Raw genomic sequence first — 12,095 nt, 5'->3', positions numbered from 1 at the left:
CAGCAGCAACACAAGAATACTCAATTATACTCAATTTTATACCAAGTAAACAGGAAATTCTAACCTAACATGCTTCACATAATTCAATTAAGGCAGTTTAAGCAACTAAACAGTTAAGTTAATTAGACATGCTTTTTCTAAGCTAACAACAGGTTTAAATTACTAGTAAAATGAAACAGGGAAAGGAACACAATTGAAATTACTTAAAGAAAATCAGATTTTCAATAATTAGCCCAAGTACGCACTCGTCACTTCACGTACAAGGCATTTCAAATATCAAATATACCAAATCCTAAGGGGAAGGTCCCCCACACAAGGTTAGACAAGCCACTTACCTTGAACCGGCTCAATAATCAATCTGAAACCACGCCCTTGCCACGATTACTCGACTCCAAATGGCCCAAATCTATTCAATTCAATTTCATAACGTAAATAACACTTCAAATAATTGATTCTACAAAGATATTCTAAGCTAATACGCGAAATTAGGTAAAATGACCAAAATGCCCCTCAGGACCACGTCTCGGAATCGGGTAAATCTAGAATCCTCACATTTCCACGAGTCTAATCATACCAAAATTATCCAAATCCAATGTCAAATCCCCAATCAAAACTCGAATTTTCGGTCTAAGAACTTTCCCCAAATTTTCATACAAATTTCGAAATTAAATGATGAATTCATGTTTGGATTAATGGATTACAAGCAAAAAGGGGTTAAGAATCGTTACCCAATCGATATCTCTGAAAATCCCTCAAAATCTCGCTTAAATCCGAGCTCCAAAGCTTAAGTTTTGATAAAAATGGCTAAACCCTCGATTTTGAAATTTTATATTCTTCCCAGGTATTTCCTTCTTCGCGAACGCGGAAGGCCCCTCGCGTTCGTGAAGCACAAATTCACTTGGGCCAAGATTTCTTCATCGTGAACACGATGCCCAGGTCGCGAATGCGATGCCACACTTCCTCCTCCTACGCGAACGCAGGAACACCATCGCGAACCCGTAGGTATAAAAATCCCAGCTTCGCGAACGCGGGAGACACTTCACGAACGCGTAGGTATAAGACACTTCGCGAACGCGAAGCATAAATTCCTCAACAGCCCCAGCTCCTCTTTGCGAATGCAAGACCCCACTCCCGAACACGAAGAAGGAAACCAGAACTGACTGTTGCAACATTTTTCTGAAATTCCTAAGTTTCAAAAATGACCCGTTGAGCTTCCGAAACACACCCGAGGTCCACGGGACCTCAACTAACCCTGACAACCAATCCTAAAACATCATTCAAACTTGTTCCAACCTTCCTAACGCTCAAAAAAACATCAAAACACCTATTTTTCATCGGATTTAAGCCTAAGAATTCCAAAAAGTCTAAAAATACGCTTTCGATCAAAAAGTCTATCAAACCCGTCCGAATGACCTGAAATTTTGTACACACATCACATTAAACACTATAGAGCTACTCCAACTTCCGGAATTCCATTCTGACACTCGGATCAATATCTCACTATCGAACCGGAAACTTCAAAAATTCAACTTTTGGCATTTCAAGCCTAAATTAGCTATGGACCTCCAAAATACAATCCGAACACGCCCCTAAGCCCAAAATCACCCAATGGAGCTAACAAAACCATCGTATTTCCATTCCGAGGTGGTCTTTACACTATTCCGACTATGGTCAACTTTCCAACACTTAAGCTCTCATTTAGGGACTAAGTGTCCCAAAACTCTCCGAAACTCAAAACCGAACATCCCGGCAAGTCAAAATAGCAGAAATAAACTTGGGGAAAGCAATTAATGGAGGATTGGGGCGTAAATTCTTAAGACGACTAGCCGGGTCGTCAAACAGGTATGAAAAAATGGTTATAAGCCCAAAACCAACAATCAAACGTTCAAGAAAAAAGGCAACTGCTTTGTGTAAGGTAAACCTGTCCATCATGCTGCTCAATGCTGGAAGGGGGCTGGGAATTAAAGTAAATTTAACTGAAGCCAAAGCGGATGACATAATTGTCGCAGTTGTTTCCCAAGTAAACCTTGTGGCCAATGTCAAAGATTGGGTATTAGATTCGGGTGTCACTAGGCACATATGTGCTAACAAAAAAGACTTTGTGTCTGACTCCCAAGTTGAGGAAGGAGAAGAGGTTATATATCTTGATGACTCAAGAACTACTCAAGTTCTTGGAAAAGGTAAATCTTCTCAAACTCACATCTGGAAAAACTTTGGCATTGAATAACGTGTTACATGTTCCTAGTATCCGAGACAATTTGGTCTTTGTGGGATTATTAGGATAAGTAGGGCTGAAGGTTTCTTTTGAATCTGATAAGGTCGTATTGAACAAGAATAATAATTTTGTTGGTAAGGGTTATCGTAATCATGGATTGTTTGTACTCAACATTATGAATGAAAACGCTAGTTCATCTGCTTACTTGATTGATTCTTTTAATTTATGGCATGCTAGATTAGGACATACTAGTTTATCTTATATTAAGAAAATGCATTCCGAAGGTTAATATTTGAAATAAGTGTGAAGTTTGTGCCGAAGCTAAACAAACTAAGAAATCATGTGCTTCATTATTTAGAGAATCTGAATTATTAAGTTTAATCCATACTGATTTAGGAGACTTAAAACAAACTATGACTAGAGGAGGGAAAAACATTATGTGACTTTTATAGACGATTTTTCTAAATATAAAAAAGTTTATTTGTTGAGAAATAAAGATGAAGCTTTTGATAAGTTTTTAATTTATATCTGAAGTAGAAAATCAATTGGATAAGAAAATCAAAAGAGCTAGATCCGATAGAGGTGATGAATTTATTTTGTTAAATAATTATTGTGAGAAAGAAGGCATAATTCACGAGATAACTCCACCATATTCTCCACAATCAAATGGTATAGAGGAAACAAAAAAATAGGACCTTAAAGGAAATGATGAATAGCATGCTTATTAGTTCTGGTGCTTCGGATAATCTTTGGGGTGAAGCCATATTATCTGCCTGTCATTTACAAAATAGGATTTCCTATAAGAAAACATGTAAAACTCCTTATGAGTTGTGGAAAGTCTATCCCCCTGATTTGAAATATTTGAAAGTGTGGGGGTGCCTTGCCAAAGTTATGTTACTGTAACGACCCGGCCGGTCGTTTTGAGAATTTAAGCTCCATTTGGCGGCATAAGGTCTTGAACAACTTTGGCTATGTGTATTGAATTACGTGCATGGTCGAATTCTATTACTGGATGATTCAGAGTCAAATTTCAAGAAAGATTTCTATTTTGGAAGTTTAAGCGGGAAGAATTGACCGGAATTTTGACTTTTGTGTAAATGGCTCCGAAATGGATTTTGGATGATCTCACAGCTTTATATGGTAATTTTGGACTTAGACGCGCATCCAATTTGGATTTGGAGGTCCGTAGGATAATTTGAAACATTTCGGTGAAAGTTGGAAAATTTAAAGTTTAGAAGATGGAGAAGTTTGACCAATAGTTGACTTTTGTGATATCGGGGTCGGAATGTAATTCCGAGAGTTGGAAAAGCTCCGTTATGTCATTTGGGAATTGTCTGTAAAATTTGGCTTCATTTCGGTTTGATTTGATAGGTTTTAGCACGAGTTTTAGAAGTTAGAAGATTTGGAAGTTCATAAGTTCGATTCATGGCGTGATTTGCATTTTCGGCATTGTTTGATATGATTTGAGACGCCGAGCGAGTCCATGTTATGTTATAGAACTTGTTTGTGTGGTTAGACAGGGTCCCAGGGGCTTCGAGTGTGTTTCGGGTGGGCTACGGGTCATTTTCCTCCTATTTTGAACTGCTGTTTCTTTCTTTTGGTGTTCTTCTTCGCGATCGCGAAGTGCCTTTCGCGTTCACGAAGTGTTTATGCTGACCACCTGATATTTCTTCTTCGCGTTCACATTCATCCTCCCCCGTTCCCGAAGGTTTGCATTTTTCCCTCTTCGCGTTTGCGTCCTCCCTTCCGCGTTCATGTAGTAGAAACCAGGCTCGGAGCACTGGTGGTCATTACTCTTCGCGTTCGCGTGTACCCCTATATGTTCGCGTAGGTTATAGTTCTCCCTTCTTCGCATTCACGATGGGCTTTTCTTCGAAGCCTTATTTTTCTCCTTCGCGAATGCGATTCCTCCTCCGCGTCTGCATAAGGACCTGGGCAGAATATAAGATCTTCAAATCGAGGGTTAGGCCATTTTTATCATATCTTGACTTGTAGAGCTCGGTTTGAGCGATTCTTTGTGGATTTTTCAAGCAAATCGATTGAGTAAGTATTCTTCACCTAGAATTTATTATATTCTATGATTTTATCTTTATTTTTATCATTTAATTTGTGTTTTGAGTTGAGAAAAATGGAGGTTTTTGAAGAAAAATTTCAAAATGAAAAATCATGATTTGAAGGACGAAATGGTATCGGAATTTGATAATTTTTGTATAGTTGAACTCATATCGGAATGGGTGTTCGGATTTTGTAAAATTTGTCAGATTTCTGAGGTGCGAGCCGGGAGTCGACTTTTGGGTCGATTTTTAGATTTTGATAAAGATTAAAACTTTATGATCTGGAATAGTTTCTTATGAGTTTTATTTTTGCTTTGAAGTTACTTTGGTTAGATTTGAGCCGTACGGAGGTCATTTCACCCGAGAAGTTTATTTTTGAGTATCGGTTTGTCTTCTTTGAGGTAAGTATCTTGCCTAACCTTATGTGGGGGAACTACCCCTTAGGATTCGAGTCTCCTATGCTAATTGTAGTCTATGTACGCGAGGTGACGAGTGCGTGCTCGGATTTATTTATGGAAAGTTGGCCTTTTAGGGTTCTTAGGTCATTATATTCACTGAGTATAAAGTTGTTCTTGATATGATTGAGTTTCCTATTTACTAGTTTCATCTCTACATACTTTAATTGGAATTAATTGCTTTATGATTCACTCTTATTGCCTATTTGACTCTTATTTGACTTAACTGAAGATTTTTTACCTTATCTATTGTCATGCTATCTTTTCATAACTGCTTATATTTATTTGGAATTATTATTATTATCTCATCTTGTAATTGTTTAGTCTTAATTAAGGTTATGATTATCTTTCTATTGCTTATCCTTAATTGAGTTTGTTGTATATTCTCCGTAATTGCCCAAACTTAAGAGAAGTTTAGATATCCTACATTTTAGTTGACATGTCCTCATTTGGAATTATTTGACTCGTGTTAGCTCCCTTGTTGTTGAACTATATATCATGGGATCGTTGCTACATATTATTTCTCTCTTGTTAAGCTATTCTAATTTCGCCTAGCATTCTCTACTGTGATTATTCCTTGTGAATTAGTTCTACCATTTCTTTGTGATTTAAAGTTCATGAGTTATTTTACTTGCCGCACTCTTGTATTTATTATCATTGTTGCTGTTGTACTTGTTATTGGGTTGCACGAGGTTTTTGCTATGCTATTGTTACTGTTGATATTTGCACATGCGGCGTGATAAGGTGTATATATATATATATATATATATATATATATATATATATATATATATATATATATATATATGGATTTGCGCATGTGGCGAGACAAGGTTAGAACATTATATTGCACGTGTGGTGAGACAAGGTGGGCACTTGCTTTATTATTGAACACGTGGTGAGACAAGGTGGGTTATGTCAGGGATTAATTTATGATAGTTTGTGATGGCCTGAGGGGGGAATTCATGCGGTTGATATTTGTGTAGTGGTACACTTGCCTGTGTGAGCTTTGTCTTGTGAAAGTTGTGAGAAAACATTCTATGTGCTGCCCGTTCTTTTCCTTATGCTTACTAGCTGGTATGAACTATGTTAGGACATTGGACAAGCATACACATAATTAAGCACTCTTATCGGATAAGAGGTTTTCTTGATATTGTTGAGTATTTATGTACACCCTTGTTTACTTGCCTTCTATGTGAGAATGACTCTATTTGGCACGTGAGTCGTTAGTACGGTTATGAGGTGTAATGAGGGCATATGATGTCAAGTGTTAGGGTTTAGGTATTGAAACCCGTGAGTTGTATTTTGTCTGAGTTTCGGTATCTCGTGGAGTTTGCTGACTAAAACCTGATGTGAACGTGGTCGTAATTACTGAGTTATTACTTGTCCTTGCTGTATTTGTGATTTCGGATTTATGTTGTGTTCCTGTTCACTCTTCTGTGTCATTATTATGGTATTCCGCTGATACTTGTTATTTTCCTTTCTTATTGCAATTACTGTATTGTTAGCCTCATCGCGTAGTCTTTATGTAGATATCATACTATGTTGTTCCTATACTTACACTTGTTCAGGTTATTTAGTCCAGTAGGTATCTTGACTGTTTCTCGTCACTACTCCATTGAGGTTAGTCTTGATACTTACTAGGTACCACTATGGTGTACTCATACTACACTTCTGCACATATTTCTACAGATCCAGGTATTTGATCGTTAGTAGCTGTGCGGGTCGTTGCTATAGAGACTCAAGGTAAACCTGCTGCTGCGTTCACAGGCTTCGGAGTCACCTTCCTACTTTGTATTCACACTATTTTTTTTTACTTATTTCCAAACAGTTATATTTAGAAATTGTAGCAAACTTTGTAGATCTTATGACTTTTACCACCAGTTTTGGGAATTGCAAATTTTATAGAGATTGTGCCATCACGATACCCAACAGAGGGAAAATTGGGTCGTGACAGTTACCCGATCCTAAGAAAAAAAATAGGATCTAATATATCTGATTGTATGTATTTTGTGTATGCTTAAAGTAGTGCAACATATAGATTTTTAGTAGTCAAAAGTGATGTGCTTGAATACAATACTATTGTAGAAACAAAAAATACTGATTTTTATAGAAAGTATTTCTCCTTTAAAATTTGAGAATATTTCTGATGCTCCAATTATTCCAAGTGATAATATGTCACATGTTCCAATTATTCAAAATGATTTTGAAAGTGAGGACTTAAGAAGAAGCAAAAGACCAAGGAAAGAAAAATCTTTTGGTAATGATTTTTATACTTATCTTGTGGATAATGATCCTTTAACATATTCTGAAGCTATTCCTTCGCCTAATGCTTCATTTTGGAAAGAAGCTATTGATGTAGAATTAAATTCAATTTTACAAAATAAAACTTGTATTTTAGTTGATTTACCTCTGGGAGCTAAACTCATTAGTTGATAATGGACTTTTAAGAAGAAACTCAATCCGGATGGTTCCATTGATAAATACAAAGCTAGACTTGTTGCAAAAGGTTTTACTCAAAAGTAAAATATTGATTATTTTGATACTTATGCTCATGTAACTAGAATTTTCTCAATTTGTGTTTTACTTGCCTTGGCTTCTATTTATAAACTTTTTATTCACCAAACGAATGTTAAAACTGCATTTTTAAATGGTGATTTAGAAAAGAAAATTTACATGGAGCAACCTAAGGGTTGTATAGTGTCTGGCCAAGAAAATAAAGTATGTAAATTGCTAAAATCATTGTATGGTCTAAAGCAAACATCTAAACAGTGGCATGAAAAATTAGATCAAGTATTGATTAATGATAGTTTTTCATCAATTGACGTAGATAAATGTGTTTATATAAAATATGTAGATAATACATGTGTTATTATTTGCCATTATGTGGATGCCATGCTTATTTTTAGTTATAGTCTTGATTTGGTGCATAAAACCAAAATTTTTGTTGTCTTCTAATTTTGAGATGAAAGACATGGGAGAAGCTAGTATTATTTTAGACATGAAAATTATAAGAGATGGAAATAGTTTGGTGTTGGTTCAAGAACATTATGTTGAAATAATGCTTAAGAAATTTGATAATTTTGATGTGGTACCTATAAGCACTCATTATGATGTTGTAGTCAATTAAAAAGGAATAAGGGAGATGTTATAAATCAAAATAAATATGCTAATGTTATTGGTAGTCCAATGCATTTGATGAATTTTACTAGACCTGATATTACATATGTTGCATGTAGATTGAGTAGATATACTCAAAGCTTGAGTCATGATCATTGGAATACATTAGTAAGAGTAATGAAATATTTGAGAGGTACCATGAACTATGGTATTACGTATAGTGATTTCCCACTGTATTAGGATACAGTGATGCTAACTGGATCTCTGATTCAGATGAGACAAAATCCACTAGGGGTTATGTGTTCACCCTAGGTGGGTGTGCTGTGGCATGGAAATCAGCTAAACAAATAATAATAGCTAGATCTACCATGACATATGAGTTTGTGGCATTGGAATTGGCTGGCAATGAGGCCGAGTGGTTAAATAACCTTTTGGCATGTATTCCACAAGGAATAAAACCAATACCTTCCATGTCGATGCATTGTGATTGCCAAGCTGCAATAGTGTAACGACCCGACCGGTCATTTTGAATATTTGAACTTCGCTCGGCAGTTTGGGGGCATAAGTAGCTCCGTATGATGTATTAGGACTTGTAAGCAAAATTTATGTTCATTCCGAGTTGATTTGATATGTTTCGGTGCGAGTTTTGGAAGTCAAAAGTTCGAAAATTCATTAAGTTTGATTTGAGGTGCGTTTCATCATTTCGATGTTGTTATACGTGATTTGATGAGGCCTCGAGTAGGTCCATATTATATTATGGGACTTATTGGTATGTTCGTACGGGGTACAGAGGGGCTCGGGTGAGTTTCGGATAGGTTTGGGCTGTGTTGCGCTCATTTTTCTTATGTTTCAACGTCGTTTCATCAAGCATAAATGGTACCACATTAAGCAAATGAGCTTCAATTTCTGTTTTGATTGAATAATTAGATCCGTATTGTAATTACGGAGGCATAGCAAATTTTATGGGCATTTTACTAAGAATTGGGTTGCTAAATTTTTTCAGATTAATTACGAAATTGCCACTGCTTCGTATTTAAAATCTGCAGTATTTTTAAATATTGAAACCAACTTGTCTCCTTCATTATAAGGTCAAATGGAGTGATTCAAAAGTCTATCTTGACTGAAATGTCATAAGGAATCCATTGGAGGTATCAAAAGTAAGTTTTGAGATCATTTGGCACGTAAAACGAGGTAGAACAACTGGACAAAATTACTTAATATGGAAGATTTGTTCATTTGGTCATATTTTGAGTTGGAAAGCTTGGATTTGGACAATATTTGGAGGTGATTTTTACCATATGGATTGGGGTAAGAGTTCTATACTCGATTTAGGTTATATTTCATAAATCCATCTTCGTTTTTTGGAATTTAATTGATGATTTCAAAGTGAAATTTGGGGGTTTTATTTAAAATTTTATAAAGTGAATTTTTGAGTTTTGAACACCGATTTGGAGTCGGATTTGAGTAAAACTAGTATGGTTGGACTCATAATTAAATGAGTTATCGGATTTTATACTTTTTATTGGATTCTGAGATGTGGGCTCGGGTTGGGCTTTTTGACCGATTTTGGGTTTTTGATTAAAGATGCGATCTTTTGCGATTGGGATTTGTTCCTTTAGCATTGTTTGATGTATTTGATTTGTCTTTTGGTTAGTTTAGAGCCATTTGGAGGTTGGAATATGTGTGATGGCATTTTTGGAGCATCGCTTGGTTTGCTCGGTAGTGGAATCGGCTTGTTCAAGTAAGTAACTCTTCTAAACTTAGTGCCGAGGGTATGAAACCCCAAACTATGTGTTGTGTGATTGGTGTTGAGGTGATGCATATGCTAGGTGATGGGCGTGTGGGAGTGCACCCTGTGAGTTGTGACTCCGTTGTTTTCCCTAGTACTGTTTAGTGGCCCTAGTTTGTTGATATCTGTGTTTTCACCATGTGATTAATTAATTGAGCTGTCAATCATGCTAGATATCATGTTTAGGCTTTATGCTAATAATGTTAGGACCCATAGTGGTCGTTTCTTGCTGTCACTTCACTGATTTCATTGATATTTCATACTCAGTCATATTGAAGAATTCATACCATATCTCAGTCTCAGTTGTTATTTATTGATACATCATATCATTATTGTCGGGCTAGTTTCATGACATTGAGAACCCGAGAGACTGGAGAGATTGATGACTGAGTGAAGGCCGAGGGCTTGATTGTGAGGATATTTATGTGATCGGGCCATACGTCGCAACATATTTTATTAATTTATGCCTGAGTGGGGTTGATGGCCTGACTGTGAAGGATATTTATGGGATCAGACTGCACGCCACAACATGTTTTATTGATTTATGCCATGATGGCTTGATATAGCACTTGGACTGAAGGAGCCCCTCCGGAGTCTGCACACCCTTAGTGGGCGCAGGTACCTACTAAGTGCGAGTGCTGAGTGCCGAGTGACCGTGAGGATTGAGTGACTGGAAGGACTGGGTGAATTGATACTCTGAGAGTATGCACGTGGTTTTATTACTGAGTCGCATCATATTTGACATGCACATGACATACAGGCATAGAGATGCATTTTCCACATGTTGTACGGTATCACATCACTCATGACTTATTTTACACACATTGATATGTGGGCATAGAGAGATATTTCACACATGCTATCTGGAAAGAAAATGAAACATCATATTTAGTGTTGAAAGGATTTTTAGGAAAACTCTCAGTTTTCAAACTTACTCGTATTTTCGGACGATTTCGGTAAAAGAGTTGGGTTTCACTAATATACTTGAAAGGCGGAAATATTTTTAGAAAAACTATGAAAACGCTGAGCATTTTATCTCTGAGTTACTTCTTTATTTAATTGTCTTATATTGTTAGGAACTAATGTTGGCTATTGATGTTGGACCCGACCTTTGTTCAAGGTCGTCACTACTTTCAACCTAAGATTAAATTTGTTACTTATTGATTACATTGAATCGGTTGTACTCATACTACACTTCCTACACATTGCGTGCAGATTCCGGATGTCGATGTTGCTATTTTCGATGGTTGCTGGATTAGAAGATGTACATGCGTTCCGGTTGTAGCTGCCTTTTGTTCATGGTAGCCGTATATTATAAAACTCTGTTTATGTACTTTTCAAACAGAAGATGTATTTACTTCATATAAGCGTAAACTCTATTCTTAGAAGCTTATGATTTGTACTATCAGTCCTTGGGGAAAAGTACTAGATCCACATAATTTATTTGGTTTAATTGACTTGTCAACATTATTGGAATTGAATAGTTATTAGTTTGCTTGCCTAGCAGGTTGGGTTAGGCGTCATCACGACTAGTGGATATTGGGTCATGAAAGATTCATATCAGAGCCCTAGGTTCTTAGGTTCTACAAGTCATAAGCAAGTGTCTAGTAGAGTCTTGCGGATCAGTATGATGACGTCCATACCTATCTTCGAGAGGCTACATGATATTTAAGATATACTTCCCATCTTTCTTTCCTTATTGTGCGACACTGATTCAGCTTGAAGTGTAATCCTTTGAATTCCTTCCATGCATTTGTGCGTGCACATGAGCGCTCGGTATCATCTATACATTGACGGCTTGTGATTCCATAGATGTGGTGTGAGATGTGATTTTAGTGCGCTGATGATGGGCCAGTTTGGAGGACTTGAGGCCACATTTTGACTGTAGCTTGAGCACAAATTTGTTGATTATATGAGTATGTGCATTAGATTTATATGTCTAGTAGTGTCCCTATTAGTGGAATTTATGACTGAATGACTACATGATGAGTATGATGTGACTGCGAGACGTGTTCATATGATTTGAATGTGACGAGAAAGGGTTTGCTTGATGTGTAGAAAGAATTATTGGGTGCTTGATTTCCACCTTGATTTGACTTATAGTCTTGAGTTATATGTTTGTTGAAGGATCCTTTTCATGACGTTTGGTTGAGGAGGGGAGTAGATTTTCATGGTGTGATATGAGTTCAGACTCAAGAAGATTAAGTGGATGCGTAATAGTTATGATTGTGGAAGGGTATAGAAAGATGTCAGTTTGAGGCTAAGCAGGTGGGTTATCTCCTGCGGGATGTCCTGAGTTTGTGTGATCCCTAGATTGTGTTGTTGAGAGTCCTCCTTTGCCGGTGAATTATATTTGTTGCAATTCGAGTTTGGATCGTATATGAAAGTTGGCTTGACTGTTACAAGGGTGAATGCGAGACTTGCAAATGATTTGAGATATTAGATGGGTTGTGTTACATGAG

This window comes from Nicotiana sylvestris, chromosome 9 (assembly GCF_000393655.2).
Source record: "Nicotiana sylvestris chromosome 9, ASM39365v2, whole genome shotgun sequence".
In the NCBI taxonomy this organism is placed as follows: Eukaryota; Viridiplantae; Streptophyta; class Magnoliopsida; order Solanales; family Solanaceae; genus Nicotiana; species Nicotiana sylvestris.
Note: the sequence above shows the minus strand (reverse complement) of the source record.